Consider the following 20,441-nt stretch of genomic DNA (forward strand, 5'->3'; position numbering starts at 1 on the left):
AAACATCAACAACAACAACAACAAACTTCTCCACCAAAAAATAACGTGCATCTGTAAGCAGTGCCCCAATTCCATCCGATACAGCGAAAAAGCATTCATCGACCGTTTTTTGACCGTTCAGACAGCTAGTCAAGAACCAGTCAAGAACGAGAGAAACGAAAATAAAACACGCCACATGCTGCCGATCATACTCTAGTTTGCTCCGTTCAACATACATTGTAAATGATCGAGCGAGAGAGTTTTAAAATCGGCTTCTCCAAAACTGCGGTCGCTATCGTTAGAAAAAATATCGTCACACGAGAGAAAGAGAAGAACTTTTTTTCGTTCGCCCGATCGTTTCTGTTGTTCAATTCAAACGAAAAAATCACAAGAAGGTTGTATGCAAAGCCACGACCGCAAGGTTGAAGTAGAATACTTTTACAAGAAAGATAGCCTGGCTGCTTGCATGTCAGTCATTTTTTCTAGTAAATAAACGTTGACCGTTCATTGGCAGTATTGTAATTTCTTTTTGTCTGATATTTTGAATGAAGTTCATTTGATATTTTTAAATTGTGTGCAAATGAGAAGTTGAAGTGCTGCCGAATTGTAATATGCACATTTAATACGACATCATAAAACGGGAACGGAACAAACGCCACGGTTATGCAGAACGCGAATGCCGGCGCGATGCGATTCGCCTTACCGTGGTGAAATGTACAGCTCTTTTTAAGGCGAAGTAGAGCTATACATTTCAACAGATTTCGTCTTGCCGAATCGCATCGCGCCGTTATTTGCGTTCTGCATGACAGTAGCCAAACACTAAGCGACGCAAACACGTAATAATAATCAGAGTATGCATGTAGATGAAGATAATGACCTTTGGATTATAGCGCAAAACGAGAAAATATTACCTCTTCAAATAATCATTTGTGTTCTTCAAATTTCAGTTGTTCAATTTAATATCCGATGAAATGTTTGTTTATTATCTGATGAAGCTCTTATATAGGCCAAATGATGCATTCCCAATTTACTAGGTCCATAACTCTGCCGACCGTGCTTGGGAAAGCGCGGTATAACGACCAATAAGAGGTCGAATTTTGTGTTTTGACAAGGCTTAAGAGTTTTCAATAGTACAATAGTTCGAATGATAAAATTGCAATTTCATGCATTTGGTAGAAATCTTAGAAGATTTTCTAATCGATTGCTGCAAAAACTAAGGAAATCCATCGAAAACTAACCGATTTATTAGCATTTGCAATTTTTCTCACTTTTTTCAGTTTTAGATTTTCATTTTACATCCCTATGTAGCCGAACTTCCTGAGAGAAGTATTCTAATTCAAAATTAAATCTTCATTATTTCATTTGTTGTCCTTATAAGGACAATTGTTCAATTTATCATTGATAGTGAGGACTAAGGCGCACGGTCAACACAATGAGAAAGGTGTTTTCACATTGAAAACTTGACACGGCTTTACTGGAGTAAGTGTTGGCAAATGCATCTACCGCTAATACCACCGCTATCATACGAAAGCGCGTCGTTCCATGTGGGGAATATCAACAACGAAAAATGACGCGCGTCTAAGCATAACCCGAACTGTTTCGCCGTGCTGCTCCCATTTACCTTTACATCGGCCTCAGGGAAGTACCGGCTGCATCTGCATCTACCGCTGAGGCTGTCACTATACTGCTATTGGTACCAAAAGCTATTAACTCTTCAAATAAGTGTGTTATTTGTTCTAAAAAGAACAATTGTTCAATTCAAAATCGGATTTACGCAATCGCATCTCTGTAATATTACCGACAATAATATTCTTCTGAACAAACCGATACAACTTTCCCATTAGGCCTCTGCCATAATAGACGCGAAAAAGCGACGCGAACCGATTCGCTCAGCTGTAGGTTAATGTACAGCCATCAGTAGAGCTGTACATCAACCTACGGCCGAGCGAATCGGTTCGCGCCGCTTTTCGTGTCTACTATGGCAGAGGCCTTAGAGAAAGTTGCTGGCTGATGTATTCACTTCATGCAAGCCTGCTGCTGATGCTTCCCGCTACCACACTGAAACAGCATTTTAGTGAAGGGAGTGTCGTTGCATCAGCTGACCCTGCTACTATCGATGCTGATATACCCGCTGCAACAACTACGCCATGCATAGCCATGCCACAGTTGTGGCCGCTATACGCTGGCCCAACTGCTGAGCAACTGTAACGCTATCCGTAGCCATGCCACAGTTGTGGCCGCCATTGGTATCCGCTGTACCTGCATCTGCCGGCCCTGCTGCTATCGATGGTGAGATCCGCTGAAACTGCTACGCTTATTCGCAGCCATGCCACAGTTGTGGCCGCTATTCGCTATCGATGGTACCCACTGCTCGCTCCCGCTGCTGCTAAGGGAGGACTGCTGTCGTCGCTGTTCAGAACTACTATGAGCGGCTTCGACTAAAACAGGCTATTATATAGGGATGAAAATAGGAATGAATTATTTTACGTACGTGGTGGAACACACACGCAACGGTTTTAACCCGTATCTTATTGCGGTTTGTAACATCAAGCGATTTCGTTTGCTCGCTGTTGCGTGTTGCATCATGTTGCAACTTGGCAGCTGGGAGACGACGAAATTCTGTTTATGCTGATTGATTGAATCGACTTCATATTAGCTCTGCATAGTCGAACTAACTGCTTTTGTGAATACGTACTAACAGGGCAGTTTATTATTCAATGTCGGTTATGCTGATCGCAGCCTTTGCGCTGCCCCTACAGTGGGGGGTTTACTAAAGAAAGTGAAAATTAGACAACTACAACAGAATTTGATTGCATCCCGCACAGAATGTCTGCTTGTGTTGATGCCAGAAAATTATTAACCTTCAATTATTTTTTTTTTGCCTTGAAAAACGCATGTTGCGGTTCAAAATCGGTTGCTAATTACAACCTTTGAGCTGCCCTAACATTGGGGGAATTAAGGTACACGGACAATATGCACTGTGGAAGCTATTTCACTTTCAGTAAATTAGACGGGTGCGACAAATTTAAATTGCTAGGATGCAACACAGAATACTTGCTGGCGTGACAAAAATTATTAACTTTCAATGACTTGTTTATTTGCCTTCAAAAAGGCGTTTTGATTTCCAAAATTGGATTTCCTGATGGCAATCTTCATGCTGCCCCAACACGGGGGGAATAATGGCTGTCTGGCGACACACGCTGAGAAAAACCGCGCTGCTCCTGAGACGTGGTGACCAACCACAGAGCTAGTGCTGCTGCTAAGGAAGGACGACTGCTGTTGTCGCTGTCTAGAACTATTATGAGCGGCTCCGGCTGAAGCAGGTTCTTATATAGGCCAACTAGCATGTTTTCAATTGCAAGGTATATGATCCTGTCGACCGTGCTTGGGAAGCAAGCATATAACGACCAATCAGAGGTCGAATTTTTCGTTTTGACCAGGCTTGACTATTTTCAATAGTACAATAGTGTGAATAATAAAATTACAATTATCTTATTTTGGGAAGAATCTTAGAAGATTTTCCAATCTTTTGCTGCAAGAACGAAGGAAATCCATCGAATACTAACCGATTTATTAGCATTTGAAATTGGACATATTTTTCACATTTTTCGGTTTTAGATTTTCATTTCACATCCCTATGTAGCCGAACTTCCTGAGAGAAGTATTCTACTTCAAAATCTTCGGTTGGACGACACTGAGGTGGATTTGTTGGGTTGCGTATTTGGGGTACATATAGAGTAGAGAGGTTGTTCAGAAACGTTTGTGTTTTTTTGACGTGCTGTAAAGAAATTTTCACTGGCCAAAACACATACTTTACTCTGTATGGTGTTTTGGGAGAACTGGAATCATAATATTGTTCAAACATTCGTTCTGGTATATATTTTGATTGATAGCTAAACCACTAGGTTTCGGTCTTCCAATACCTTCCTGGCGGATAATAGTTGAGGTTTGCAGGAACCCATACATAATAGAAACCGAAAGATTTTCGCTTTCAAAATTATTTACAACAAACTTTTTGCCAAGATTGTTGTGCAGTTCATAGCGAACTGTACAATGTACTTGCGGAATGTTCGTTGTTTGGACGTCATTTTGAACCGACCTGAGCATTTATAAACAAATAAAAAAATACTGGCAAGAGGAAAGATAGAGCTTTCATATACATATTCTCATTTCTCTCTGAGCGTGTTTGTTGTGGAGTAAAAGAGCCCCAAAAAAATTCCAGATTTTTAGTTGTCACCCGTTACGTTTCAGTCTCACGTTATAGCACAGAATTTCGTCATGTTTTACGTTTTTACTACCTGAGAGATAAAAATGCAACGAAGGCGGTTAAAAAAATTTGTGAAGTTTATGAGCCCTGTAACGATTCGCACAGCACAGCGTTGGTTTATCGATTTCGTTCTGGTATAGTTGCTGTCGAAGATACACGAAGATATGTACTGGTAGGCCAGTCCTCATAGAAACCGATAAAATCGTGGAAATCATCCAAGTAGACCGATATTAGCGGGGGCCTGGTGTGGTTGGTAACGTCTCCGCCAACCACGCTCGACGCCTGGGTTCGAATCCCACCGCCAACATAGGTGTCGATGGTTGTGAGGTGGCGTGATCCACTCACAACCAACCCAACTGATCTAGATTCAATCCTAGCCGACACCGGGAGATTTTCTGAGGCGAAAAATCTCTGGGATCACGCCTTCCATCGCATGAGGAAGTAAAGCCGTTGGCGCCGGTCCGTTAATAAACGGGTCGTGAGTTAGGGTCCTGGGTGTGGAGTCGCCTCCCTGGGCGTCGGTGATTGGCCACAATAGTGGCGGAACTAGACCGACGGAAAATAAGTGAGAATAAAAAAAAAATCCAAGTAGACCGGCATGTGAGCATACGCTCAATTGGCCAGGAACTGGGTATAGATCATAAAACTGTTTGGAACCATTTGCAGAAGATTGGATTCCAAAAAGAGCTGGATGTGTGGTTGCCACACGAGTTGACGCAAAACCGAATCAACCCCTGCGATGTACTGCTGAAACGGAACGAACTCGACCCATTTTTGATGCAGATGGTGACTGGTGATGAAAAGTTATTCCCGTACGACAACCTCAAGCGAAAAAGCGTGGTCGATGTGCGGTGAACCGGCCCGAACCATCGCCAAGCTCGACCGTTTGAAGCAGGCGATTGACCATAAGCGGCAGAGTTGGTCAATAGGAATGGCGTTGTTTTCCACCAGGACAACGGTCGGCCTCACACATTTTTGATGATCCGCCAGAAGCCATGGGAGCTCGAATGGGATGTCCTATCGCACCCACCGTATAGTCCGGACCTGGCACCGAGTGATTACCATCTCTTCCGGTCCATGCAAAATGCTCTTGGTGATACTAAGTTGGCCTCAAAAGACGCTTGCGAAAACTGGCTGTCTGAGATTTTTGCAAATAGGCAGGAGGGTTTTATAAAGGGGAAATAATGAAGTTACCTTCTACATGGCAACAAGTTTGCGAACAAAATGGTGCATATTTGACTTAAATCGGATAATTCTGAGAATGCTGAATAAAGCGTCAAATTTCGATCAGAAATACGACATTTCTTTTTCCCCAACCCAATATTATGTCATAAATTAGCATATTATTCGCATAATCTTGAGCCTTGGAATTCCAAATATCCAAATTCAGATATTAAGTAGCCTTTAAGCAACAATCCACTGTTTATGTAGGATAAACAAAAATTGACAAATTGTGCTATTAAGAGCCTTACACTAATTCGATTAGAGTTCGTATGTTCCGCATTGATCAAGCGTTTTTTCGCCAGCCTTTGTCGTTCATACAGATCGTTTTCATGTGGTGTACCGTCTGAAGGTTTTAACACTACCTTTGGGTTCGACGAGATTCTGGTTTAAGACACTCTTACTTACCCGTTCTTACCCGTGTTGATAGCAATAATACATCTCTCTAAGCACTGTTACCACTGAGTCTACTATAACGACGAGATCGTTCATCCTAATCGATTTAACCTTGCTGAACCATTCGGACGTTTCGTCGATTGCCGGTACCTATATAGTTCCGCGCCCATCACCACCAGAAGAACCCATAAAGAAGTGGTTCGGTGTAAAAGCTGAAACCTCTGAATCCTCCACATGCACGTACGTCACTAGACGTGAGTCCTAATTCTAAGCCACTGCGAAATATCACGTATACTCCAATTCTAGAAACCGGTTTCGCACTGGTTCCATCGGTAAGTATTTCTTTTTTACCAACGGCTGGAACACTAGCCATAACCGATGAAAATATAGATGTCAGCTTGTTCAACAGCTCTTCCGTGCCTTGGTGATCAGTTGCTTCTCCATTTTAGATATATTCGACGGACATAGAGGTCTCACGATCGATCGTAATTGTTAGTCATTTTTCCCTGTGCACAACTGGATTGCTACAATTGGAATGGATGGATTCATTATGAGGTGGCAGGGTAATTGCATTGAAAATCGCTTACCGAAGTTTTTAAGATGTTATTTAATAGCATCATTTTTTTCCAACGTTTGTAACTCGAATCGGCCATGCGTTGATACCAGGTTTTCTCTAATGCGGGAAACAACAAATGCGAATATTGATGATAGTTCTGATTTAATTCTGATGTATCCAGTAAGGACGAAGATTCCGTTATTCTGTCCGCCAAGCTGGTTGCTGATTTAGCGATCTGTCACTTTAAAATTGGAACAGATATAAATTTGATAGGAGCTACCAGCGTTTTTATACCCTCAACACAATGTTAGCTTATTCAAAACGTCGATAAACAACTCCAGTAATCCCTGAATGACTCGCGTTAATATAATTGTGAAACTGAACGGTTGTATCTAGAGTCAGCGTAGAGAAGGCACAACAATAGCGAGGTATCTTAACGCCTTGTATCTAAGTAAAAACTCAAGCCATCTCTACTCATCGTTCAGGATTTTCGAAATCTATTCATCCTAGTAGATGCCAAATCACCATACCTTTTTGAATAAAACCTTCAAGTATACGAGACCATTGGATATTAATCCTGGCGGGTCAAGCACTACCATGAGAATCTCTTTTTAAGTAGATTTATGCAATCCATTTAGTAAAACCTGGTCGTGTTTTGCTGGAAATTTGTACGTGATAATGAAGGTTTTCGTGCACCAGCACATTCGCAAAAAATTTTAACTTCGATCCTATGTTATGACTCTTTCCTTCGGTATCTGTCTCCCTTAGTGATTTTACTAATGGTCGCAAACTGGAAATGCAGCTGCGTTGGACGAATTTGCACTTTCAATGCTTCATCTAAACTTATCAGATATTATTGATGACGAACAGGAATATTCGAAAAGCATAATTTGGCATATAATTAACTGTTATGTATTCTGCAATTTTGAAAAGTGCTCGACGGGGAACTCGGGTACCCACCAAAATGAAATGCTTCTAACTTTTCCCATTCTTGACCAATTTTGAATCTTGACCCGTCAAAAGATTAGGAAATTTGTCTGTTTACAGTATATGGGATCTAAAGAGCCATTAATTCCCATATTGTTCCCTTAACTCCGGACCTCCGGAATGTAGTTCTCGTTTTCTTCCCAGGAGGTAAAAAATAAACGAATTCTCCAATTTTTGACGGGCCAACTTCCAAAATTGGTCAGGAATTGCAAAAGTTAGAAGCTTTACATTTTGATGGATACCAAGGTACTCTGCCGAGCAGTTATGTGGTAATAAAATACAGAGCTCCTTCCTTCGACCCCTGCTTCTAAAAACAGACAGATGATGGAAAATGGTTCATTCCCACTAGTTATTCTATGAGTTTTAACTGGCTGAGTCGAGGTTAACCTTATTTTTAAAGCAATAATGTCTCAAAAGTTACCAGTTTACTCAGCCGTACACAGAACGGGTAAGTGATGCAACATCAATCTGGACTGCTATGTCCCAAACAAATCTCACCTTGGCAAGCTTATTGGAATCAGTAACTGGGAATATTTGTTCAAATGAAATACCAAATCGTTCAAACAAAGCAAAATGAATGCTTATACGAATGAACTATAAATTTATGATATTAGGCAAAATTTTCGAACACAACCACATTAAATCAATGAATGAATACAGTAGGAAAACATTTTTACGATTCAATAATACCAAGCAGTTCGTTGATTTAAAATGTCGCCCGGAAAAGTATATACAAAATTGCGTGGAAAAATAGGTATAGTAAAAAGCTAAGGACGCATGTGTTACGCTACTATCGAAGGGAAACAAAAAATTTGTCAAGAACGCAACTTGATTCTCCTCACCGGTTTCTACATTTGAAGCGCAAAACTTCCGTTTTCGCAAAAAAGTTTCTGTAGATTGAACGTTAACAGTTTCGTGTGAAACATATAAAACCTGACACACAATAAAACATAGCAATCGATTATGTAAATATGAATATGAAAATACTTACCTTACCAAACGGTCCCAAGCCGTGGTGTGGCCTTTGCTGTACGTAAGAGTCGTCTCCATTCCACTCGGTCCATGGCTGCAGTTCGCCAGCTCTGCAGTCTGCGTAGGGTCCGCAGGTCGTCTTCCACCTGATCGATCCACCTTGCCCGGTGTGCACCTCTCCACCTCGTCCCTGACGGATTGTTTTCGAGAACCATCTTTCTGGGGCTGTCGTCCGACATCCGTACAACATGCCCAACCCACCGCAACCTAAGCAACATAATTTTCTTACTTTATCAGTGACATACTATATTATTCGCATAAAAAATTGAGTCATTTTTGGATTCTGTTATGCTCATTCTACATAATTTTAGAAAGGTTACAAGTGCGCAGTTACCTTCATTTGACTCTTCTGACAACACCAGTCTCTCTCAAACTGCATAGGCGTACCCTGGCGTTGTTGTTGGGGGTGTTTTTCAAGTAAGGGACGATCCTTTAATGATGTCACGCAAAATTTGGAAAAAATTAACTCCCTCCTTCCCCCTTGTCACAAGTTGGTACAACTTCCTTGACCCCCCCCCCCCCCCCTAATTACGTCACGTTTTTATATCACCCTCCCTCTTCTTTGGTGATAATTGATTGAAAATCGAGAAATTTGTTAGGAATGTATATTTTCTTAATAAAACGATTTTACTGAAAGAAAAACGGAAACTAAAAGGAAAAGAAGATTATAGAAGATAACTAGAAAAGGCGTTTAGTTTTTAGTCCAAGGATGCTGCTGATGGAGTCGCATATCGACGACATAGAAAGCCGAGGCATTAACTGCAGCATCATTGCTGATTTTTGAAAAACCATCAATATTTAGTTCCTCTTCTTCAATCAATTCGCAATCCAAATCTTCTCCACATGTTACAATAACCTATTTACGTTTTGTCACAATTTTTGTATTGATTGGATTGAGAGACACTAAAAATTAATGAAATTGCGCTGTCATTCATAAATGAGCATGCACGGTAAAACAGAATTAAAAAACATTAAGCTTTTTAGCGAGAAAAAAATTTCATTTATTTTATCTTAAGCAAATCTTAAGCAAAAAAAGGGATCGTAGAACTATAAATGAATGATGCAAATAGTATAAATAGTTCTGAGTTGATCTCTGTGGTTAGGTATGTGACTTTTTTATTTATTTTTTTTAGTTGAAATGTAATGTCACTCAAGCTAACCCCCCCTCCCCATATGTCACTAAATGTCACAATAATTGAAACCCCCTCCCCCCCCTAAGCGCGTGACATCATTAATGAATGGTCCCTAAGTACTACAACCATTCTTCTAATTCTTGATAATATTAGTGCAGAATGTTAGTGATCTGATTAAATAGTTTTGGTCATTAGATAGAAAAAAACAAGGTACTACTTCTCATTTTTCATGTTTACTTCTAGAGCTCTGAAAAGGTTGCATCTCTTTATTATAAATCCTGACTACGCCTATAATCTTGTAATAAAAATCGTAATTTAACATATTTGCCATAATTCAAGAATAACTATGAATTTAAACCATTCCCTGCGGGTGATGCCATATGGCATCACCTGGCGTATAAACTTTGATAACAGTTTAACAACTATACTTGAAATTTTTAACGATCAAAACATTCTTAGCAATTAGAGAACAGATTGATCTTCAACATGGAATATAGTTTGTGCCTGCAGTTGTTGAGTAATAAGAGTTTTGATGTCATTTTTCAATGTAAAAACTAATTTCTCTTCGCGGGGATAGGGTTAAGATTAATTTGGGTAAAATTCAGTCAAATCAGATACGACTGAGGAAAAAGTGACACTTAGTTTCTACTTTTCGAGTGATGACTATGCATGTACCATTTCATTTGACATTTTGTGATCGAACGCTTGAGTTGAAAATTAGTTAAGACAAAATCTACTAACATCGTTACTCATTGTTCTAAAAACTGCTAATCGACTTTCATAACAAAGAGATCTGAATTTAAATATTGTGGAGCCAGTTTGGTGCAGGTAAAATTTACCTTTTTAATTTTCCAAGAAACATGTTGCACTCCTTTTTGATATATTTTTGTTATATATTATTAATAAAAACGGAAATTTAATTTTGGTAAACCAAAAATGCTCAGGTACTTGCAAATTTGCAAATTTTTTGTAACCGATAGTTCCAGAAGAATTAAATGTTTTTGATATGTTATAAAATGTATGTATCAAACGCTCATCTATTTTTCGTATAAGGTACTAAGCCTTTACAGTTCAAACTTTCACACAAAACCGATGGACTGTCGCATACGGGGCGAAACGAGTCGACTAGCCACCATACCAAATTCGAACTACGAGCATTGGCCACGGTGCTCCCACAGACCGTTATTATAAAAAAATGTACCAAAGAATCTGAGTACACCATTCGATTCGATTGAAAAACCGAAAACGCCAAAAGTAAGACCTTGTTCTACGGAACAATTTTGCTGAGGACATTGAGTACATAAATCAATTTTTCAAAGTCAAACCTAAAGCGATCATGATTTTTCAAATTTAGACCACTGCGCACTGTGGGATTTTCAAATAAATCTTTTCACCAATTGTTAATTTCTTGAAATATTATACTTGGAATGTGTAGAAACTATTTTTGAAGTTATTTTTATAAAATGGTGGTTGAAAAACGTACTTTACAACAAGTATTTCGTCGTTTTTATATCACTTTTTTGTACTTTACGACCTTGAAAAGGGAATTACTCAAAAATGTACTGTACGATGATTTTGAAATTTTGACCAGAGATTCTGGACGTCAAAACGAATCGAATGGTGTACTCAGAATCTTTGGTGCATTTTTTTTATAATAATGGTCTGTGGGAGCACCGTGTTGGCGGCTATCGAGTACGCGCCAACAGCGCATTTGAATTCAGTTGCGAGTTATTTTTCAAAAAGAAGGTATTTGGTGGAAAAAGATTAATAAATCGGAGAAACCGATTAGTAAAAGAGGAGAACCTTAAGGAATATTCAGGTAACCACGGTATAAGATGATGGATTCATCCGCCACCGTAAAATACCTCTGAACCTGGCTAATTTTGGGAAAATCTTCCGCTCATAGGACCCCTTTTGTATACTGGATAAATTTGCGATCGGCCTTTCAATTACCTACGTTTAGTCACCTCGCAAAGGAGAGGATTCCCATCTCGGTGCGGCAGAATTCGGTATCGTCCGTCGTCAACCGATCCCTGCCAACGAAGGAAGCGCCCGAGAAGAACCCTGCCTGGAACGCCTTTAAGGATCGCCCACACAATTTCAGCCGCCCTGTCGTTGGCCGGCAGAAAAATCATCGCTTTGACGCGAGACGCTGCACATCCATCCGGCCCAGATATTCGCGAGAAAAGGAGAATTGGTACGTACCCGTCTCAACTCTCATCGCACCACACCGTACACTTCAATAAAACACTTTCGGAGAAGTTGAGCGTTTCAGTTAAATTTAGTATCGCGAAATCCCTCCAGTTTGCCAAGTAGCGCGCCGGCCTTGTAACTAAGTTCAGGTCTCGTGCTGCTGAAGTTTGTAGTGACAATTTCTAACAGCCCATTGAACTTTTATCAGGAAATGGAGAAGTTGCTATGTACCGTAGAACGACAAAAGCGAAAAATAGTTGCCTTTAAACGATTACAGCTTTTTAACCAAAAAAGAAAGAAAAAATTTTCAGTCCTTGATCAAAATTTTTTTTTATATGTGTTTTGAAGGGTTTTATCCAAAAATTATGAAAAAAAATCACTTTTTTGTGATGTTCAATGGGCTCTGTGAGTCAAATAATTGAATGCGATGCTTAACTAAACCATGCAAAATATTCAAAAAAAAACCCACAAAAATCAAAAAAATATATTGAAAAATGTAGGAATCGAACAGAATTGAAAAAAGTGCAAAAGAGTGGTTTGGTAGCTTGAAAAAGTCATTTTTTTATAAATCACGTTTGGACAACCTGAAAACAATTTTTTAGAAAGTCGAAATGTTCAACAAAAATGCTACAAATAACATTATCTTTCAATTTAGGGCTGAGCATCGTGACATTTTCAACATCGATGTTTTGGGAAAGCCTAGTACTTATCCTACAACATAGACAATGTGTCAAAAACGATATCGATAACAAATTCTCTCAACTAATTTAGTTGATCGAGACCGCTATTAGCCTCACAGGCTAGCGTGCGACATTGTTGGTTAAAAAGTTATAATCTATATTTTTTCCAGTTTTAGCTCTAGGGTAAAACTTGTGTTTACAAATGTTATCTATCCTTTCAATGTTGATTAAAAAATAGTATTTTTCTATTCACCCCACCATGCACAGCGGGAAATCGCTGGCCATCAACCAAAAAAAAAATTTCGTTGGCTATTTCATAATATTTTTCCTTTATTGCTATAACATTCAAGTGTCTAAATCAAAAATTTGGGCGCAATATCTAATGATAACTTGGATTTTTTTAACGTCAAAGGAAAAGTTATTGTAAATATTGTGCACAACAAACTTTTTTCATTAGATATAGTAAAATTTGGTTATAGTAGGCCTGACACTAAAAAAAATTATAAAAAACGTGATTTTTTGTAGAAAAGTAGCTTAAAAGTTTAGTTGCCGCAGTTTGCCACGGCTGTGTGACTACATTCCAGATTTAGGTAAAAACCTAAGCTTTCAAATGCATACTGTCCGCTGTAGCGCAAAACTGCGCAAATTGTCACTTTAGTGAAAAAAGCGATAGCAGATTTTTTTAATTTTTATTTTTGAAGTTGAAATTACATCCGGGATTAATTTTAATCATAACCATGATACCCCATTAATGAAAATTTATGATATCGTACTCAATCCGTAAGAATAAAATATAAATTTGGGCAAAAATCACAAAACTCATCAATGAAAAGTTATAAAATAAGTGTTAAACAAGGAAACAGTGAACAAATCTTAATGAAATTTTAGTTATGTCACCCTTTATCTTTTTCTGCAAATTTAAAACCATATTAAAAACATTCAGCCCTTTTCCATTTATGATCATGAAATTCGCTAAACTGATTGAAGTGTTAAATACTAGCAGCAAATTCATACCATCAAACTCCTGCAAAAACAATAGCCGGTTTGCAAATTGCTTTTGCTTCGCACTTGTTTTGATACAAAAGTAAAGCACACAGTTTGCTGTATGAGAAGAAAAAAAACAAAGAACATTCGTTGCCCTCCGCATCTTTTCGTATTCATTTAGAACGTTGTGTGATTCCAGTGTCTTGATTTTCAAATTCATAAATTCGTTGAATTTTAATATGGAGTCTGCAAATTCAGCGGCACCACCTAATTCAATGTCTAGTAAGTTGTCAATTCATGGTGTTATACATGTATTTGAATGTTCTCTTTCAACCATAGGAACCGGATTAGGAAGATAACATATATATGAAACAATGAAACATCGAAAATCACTAGAAATGAAAATTGTAGCGAAAGCATTTTTCCTGCTGATAAGTATGATGAACTTCAAATTTTCTGGAAACAATTCAACACAAGATTTAAGCGATCACAGCGGAAGATGATGATGATGATGACTTTTTCAATTTGTAATTAATTTGTATTACTTATGTTGTTTTAGTTTATTTAAAAAAATATATATTTAGGTAAAATTTGTTTAGTTGAAGGGATCGTCCATGAATTACGTACTTTTTTCAATGGGAAGGACGCCCGGTAGCACTACTTGTGGTCAAAGATTATGTATTCCTATTAAAAAGTAAAAAAATAAAAATATTTAAAATTTGATTTCGTGCTTTATGGACGGCCCCAAACAAAAAATGGATGCCAAATTCGTGTTCAGCGCCCAAAACTTATGTAAATACCAAGTTTTTGTTGCATTTATCGACATTTTTTTTTTGCTTGGCCAGCCTTTGTATGGAGTCGCCCCACTGTGCCATGAGGCAAATAGAAACAATATCTTATGAACTAAGTTTTCCAGTTACAATTATGACAAAACAAACCTGTGTTCGTGACAACCATATCTAACATCAAAATTATCAATTTAATTTTTTAATAAGATAATCAGTTCAATCTAAAACCATTAGCCAAATCTATCAAAAATATTTAAGTGACTTAATAATAACGATGAACTAGTATATTCTCAAATTATGCTGCAGTTTACAGGTGTGCCAAGAACAATAAGGATTTTTTTCTAATTTTCGATCTACTGGTTAAGTAACTAGAAATTCTCAATACCTGCTCCAAAAATAGTCTTCAAGGTTTTTATGTAATACTTTGCTAATCGAGAAATCGTTTCTATTTTCTATTAAAAATAATGAAAATACTTGGAACTTAAATTTTTGAGTTACTATAAAAATTAAAATTATTGGTTACATATTTTTTATGTTTTCGTAATGTAAATTAGTATAACATACTGCGACAGTTAATAAATCGCAATGTTTACTCTTCCTCGTGTCGAATTACTCGCAAATAGCCTATAGATTAGCATTAAATGCCGAATACGCCCTGCAGACGAATAAAATTTAAAAAAAAAACTTCGTGTGTCTTATTTAGACAATATTGAAAATTGGTACAAACCATAAACCTACGAGCATTTCAATTCCAAACTAATCTATAGGTTTTTTCTTAACTCACAAAAAACGTTTCGTTCTGCGCAATTTTCGGTTCGCATTTCAAAAGTCTATAGGGTGCTTATACCACCCCAAAAAATCACCCACTATTATTTCATTTTAGTGTAATATTTTATTTTATTGGTGTTTTCAATTCAACCGCCACCAACGTCTTTTTTACTCTGCGTTCGCCTTCTTAAATTTACTCTCTGTGTATGATCTTGTCATCCCTCTTTTCCTGACACTAAAGCTGATGCCGATGCTTTAGATGCTGTAACGAAAATCCGCACGCTCTCGTTCTCGACATCAGCGTGGTCCTTCGACTCCTGCTCCCGTGTATACAGCTTCCGATCAGATGTGCTGCTTTTAACTGTGTGAACACGCGAAATCGCGACCGATATTGTAAAGCAAGACGATGACGCTCTCCCAGAGGGGTGGTGATGCAATAGTATTTGTGTACGCCCGCCGATACATAACTAAAAAGCACCAGCGTTGTTTGTGTGTAATAAAAAAATCTTTCGGGTGGCACATGGTGGTATGGTTAGTACATTTTTTCTCTTTTTCTATCTAAGCACTTGGCAATACATTCAAAATGCGGCTTTTGTAAAAATCGGCATATCTATACAAACCTGCGAAACTACTCTGTACGCGTACGTCCGCGCGATTAGATGCTGGTATGGCTTCGTTTACAGCGCTAGGATACCATCATTCTAAAGCCATAAATCATTCACCTCTGGGTTACTTCACAGTAAGAATAATCTTCACTGAAATTTGGTATAACATTCAGCATGTATGAAAAAACTAGAGAATTTTGAAGGTATCATACAGGACTGGTACTCCATGTTTGATAAAATATTGGTAATATTTATAATCTCTTTATGTGCACTCTTTTGTTAGAGACTCCACTTGAAATCTTCTGATATCACCTTGAAATAGACGGTTCCTTCATTCCAGCAATTGTGAACTGAACGTTGTAGGATAAAATTATTATATAAAACATTTAACGAAATTCCATGAACTTTAGAGAAAAATTTCTTCGGCATTTATAATGTGGTTTAAAATTGTATATAGTAATACAAAATCCTTCCTCCTGGGTTGTGACATTACTGAAAATTTATAAGTGAGGGTCAAATTACCTAATGTGTGTATTTGCATGCACGTTCGGTTTGCTGGAACGTTATGTTTGCGAACATCAGTTATTTCAAAAATTGATAACTCTCAATCCATGCATTTCAAAATCAAACTATCCATATTAGACTAACAGCATATTTTTAACGGATTATGTCTAACAAAACTGTAAAACATTTTAACTCTTTCAATATCACACTGATAACTCTCATGCAAAAAAAACATATTTCGAAAAAACCTGGGCCTTTTTTTTTAAAAATATCTTATAAAACTTACACGTTAGAATTCTCAAAGAATAGTTTGAAAAACTAATAGAATATTTCTAAGAAAATGTTCATGGTACAGGAAACTTGTACAATCAGAAATACTACGAACATTCGTAATAGCATCCGTCACCATAATACATAAAAAGAATATGAATGTGATTAGCAAAACGTTTATCCAATTTCATTAATATATCGAAAATATATCTTTCGCTACTACTGACACAAATCGAAGTAACAAAAAAATCAACATATGGAGAAATTAGTTTCGTATTCTCTCTTCAAATCTCCTTCATGCTTTCTTTTTCCTCTTAATTTGTTTGGAATGAGTGGTTGCTGGGCCTTCTCAATTATTAAAGGATAACTTGAACTAAAGTTTACTCCAACTTTTCTTCAAGCCTTCTTGTAAAAAGATATGATTCAAGAAGCAAAATTCAAAAAAGACTGAAAAAACTACTATTTACTTGTTTTTCTCCCAGTTGGTCTTAAGGTACGGTGCGGGCCTAACAGTTCATTATTTAAATAGAAATTCAAGTAAAAAGAGTAAATAAGAAAAGTACAACTTGTTTCTCACTGTTAAATAGATTATTCATACTGCAACTTCTATAATAGGAAAATAATTAGTAAAATAACTCTAATGAAGACACTGCGGCTCTAAAATCAATTGGGTCAAAATAATTTCGATCACGGTTTTGCAGCTTAGGAAACAGTGTGCAATCGTCGTATGCTCTAATTCCGGCCTGGGAAAAATTGCTGATATCAGTACGATCTTAGCACTAGCTTCGCAATTATCCTGTATTACAAAAGTTCACATCAATGGACAACGTAATTCTGATTTCCTAACAAAAAAAAATCCTGTGCATACACCAGTTGGTCACGAAAACTGTATATAAAACACACAAGGGAGTTTTATTTTTACCTTCGTAAATATTTTCGTCATGTTATCTCAGCCTCATACAATCGAAATTATTGTTGATTTCTGAAAGCTGATTTGTAAAAAAAATCTGAACCCGTGGTGAGCATAAATGTCGCTAGAACAGATTGTACAGAACAGAAGTGTTAATTAGCAGCACGTTGATACACGCTGCCGATGTTAAAAACTAACGGCATCACGTCAGCGCGCCACACAGCGCGTTGCATTTATAGAAATGTGGACAAAATCAGTACAGCCATTCTGGTATTTTTATAATGGTTTAATAAGAATATATAATACACGACCCTTTTCATGATGACGAATGTTAACAATGGTATTAGATGGTGACTAGGGTGTCCCAAAAAAATCGATGTTGAACAAGTCAAGGTGCTCAACCCTATATCAAAGATAATGTTATTTTTTTTGATTTTTGTAGAGCATTCCGACATTCTAAAAAATCGTTCTCAGGATGCCCAAACGTGATATAAAATGACTTTTTTAAGCTACAAACCCACTCTTTTGCTTTTTTCCTATTCTGTCCGATTCTTACATTTTTCCATATTTTTTTTATTTTTATGGGGTTGTTTTTATTATTTTACATGGTTTAGTTCAGCATCGCATTCAGTTATTTGACTCACAGAGCCCATTACACATCAAAGAAAAATTAATTAAATATCATTTTTAGATAAATACAAAAAAAAAATCTTTCATCAAGAACTGAAATTTATACTGCAAAGAGGGATTTATGACGAAAATTTACATGAGAAAAGATCCTTGATATTTTATCGGAGGCGGGGTTGTGTAATGTCCACCATCCTTACAAAAACAAAAGAATTTATATGGGCAGTTTTCCCAGGGGGGGGTAAGAATCGTCGTCAAAAATCTGTCCACGTGGTATGTGGATGGCCCCTAATGGAATATGTGATGGAGGGAAATGGGATTAGATTGGGACATAGAGCAGTGAGAAGGGACTTTCTGTTGTTCTGACTTTTCTGTTAAAACACTCAGAACAAAATCGCAATACAGGTTGGACTCGATTATCCGAAACATTAAAAAAAAATTTCATTCCGGATAATCGAGTTTTCCGGATAATCGAATCACACAAAAAATACTGAAATTTTGCAATTAACGAACATAAAATAAATATTTCTTTTTTTTATTTACTTGTATGATGCAGTGGCGTAACCAGAAATTATTTCTGAGGCGAAAAATGGGAAATTTTGAGAAACAAAAAAAAATTAATTGGACATTGAATATTTTCACTTAATTCGAACATGTCCCAAACATGCCGGAAGTGACTTAAATGATAACAAATATACCAGAAGGGATGGTAAAGACAAAATTTCAGAATAAAAATTGAAAACGGACACCAAAAATTTGAAATTCCGGATAATCGTGTCTAAAATTCCGGATAATCGTATTCCGGATAATCGAGTTTCCGGATAATCGAGTCTCCGGATAATCGAGTCCGACCTGTAATCTGGAGCGGTCTCGATCAACTAGATATTTTTTAATCTATATTTTTAATAAATTTGTTCTACATTAAATTGTATAAATTTTCAATTGTGTTAGCTTCTAATTTCCTACCTTAACTTACTTAAATCTATTTGTATCATTTTTACATAACATTTGATTGTACTATAATCATTCTTTTATGTTTAAGTGACAGTTTCATAAATTATAAGATAAGTTAATTATCAGTTCGTTCAAATCCAGCATATCTCTGTCTTGATTTTGTATATATCTTAAGTAAATCAGAAAAATTTTTGCCGCTTTTCAGTTTTTGTAAGGGATTTCAATTCAGGGAATTTGAAATGATCAAATTCTATATTTTTGGTTCGGGTCCTGTTTATCATTTTGATTTTTGTTAATGAATACCACCAACAATTGCGCACTTTTACGCATCTCGCGAACCTGTGTTTTATGTCCTCAACATAAAGGACAATAAACACACATTGGGCTGTTAACACGACCAAAACGAAATTTCTGCTGAGCACATGAAATTTCTCGTTCACGAGAAGATACCATGAAACTTGGTATTCAGACGATAACTTTTTATCAAAAATATTTTTCCATATTTTATGCCAGAGGTATTGGGGATATTTTAACATTATGTGTGGTTCGAGAAGCCTGATTATATAAGCATTATACAACGAAGTTGATGATGGATGTTCTTTCAAGATATCCGGTAGGTATGGCAATTCTAAATATAGCATTTTTATGAAAGGAGAATTCAATTGAACTTCCTTTAGGTTTGGTGGGTGTATTAAATGATCAGTGAATGTATGGAAAAATGGTGCAAATGATTTTGATCGCAAGTATCTATTTAGTAAAAGTGCTTTACACTTCAAATCAGGTGAAATCAAGCCCATAGTTGATCGAATGAAATTCTGAACTGTATTCTGTTCCATAGAAAGTTTCCATATAGATTCTTGATTTTTGCGGCTGTTTTTTGTCGATCGGTACTGTTGACGCAAGGTACCATATTTTTGATGAAGCATAATCGTTCAAATATATAACCTTTTGTATTAGATTCAATTTACGAGATTGGTTGTTCCACAACCCAAACCTAAGTTTATTCAGTAACTCCTCCCAATTACACTCTAGCATTACTTTGCTACTGTTATGATACCATACTTCTAATGTTCTTACTTTTTCTACTACGGACACCCAATCAGGAATTACAATATTTCTATTGATGCCTATTAGAGCAAGCGCACCGGTGAGTTGCCATTTGAGTTGCTATTTTCACAACGCTGGCCGTTGCTATTTTGGATAGCAACCGATGTTCGCACCGGTCGTTGCTATTACCAATTCATCTATTTCTTTTTAACGCCGGCAGTTGCTAATTTCTAAAGACCGTCACTAGCTAGCATTAGCAAAATGTTTGTTCGTGTCGTATTTCCCAAAAATTCTGCGCATCTAGTAATAACCAATTTATCTGTCCGTCAATTGTTTCCGGAATAATCTGCGTTCTTTCTGCCTCATGAAATATCCCCTTTATTTCAAGCAACTCTGTTTTAACTTTGTTTCCGTTCTCCCAAATTATCGATAACACAATTCTGTTGCAGGTTTCTTCGTTTGTACGTGCATGGATTTTTTGGATGTTTAATTAATTGCGTTAGACCGTGGAACGTTTCGCAACGTTGCCTTCAATAACTA

General features: G+C 37.1%; 1 protein-coding gene across 2 annotated transcripts in view; it reads left to right on the top strand.

The window, feature by feature from the left end:
• Positions 1-20,441, top strand: part of LOC129717605 (broad-complex core protein isoforms 1/2/3/4/5) — a 192,128-nt gene that overhangs the window by 65,577 nt on the left and 106,110 nt on the right. The window contains exon 1 of one of the 2 annotated variants that reach the window (XM_055667626.1): positions 11,745-11,768. The exons of the other annotated variant lie outside the window; for it this stretch is intronic. The gene's annotated coding sequence lies outside the window, so the exon portion shown is untranslated. Of the gene's footprint in view, positions 1-11,744; positions 11,769-20,441 lie in introns of those variants that run through there. 2 annotated transcript variants of the gene reach the window in all.

This window comes from Wyeomyia smithii, chromosome 1 (assembly GCF_029784165.1).
Source record: "Wyeomyia smithii strain HCP4-BCI-WySm-NY-G18 chromosome 1, ASM2978416v1, whole genome shotgun sequence".
In the NCBI taxonomy this organism is placed as follows: domain Eukaryota; kingdom Metazoa; phylum Arthropoda; class Insecta; order Diptera; family Culicidae; genus Wyeomyia; species Wyeomyia smithii.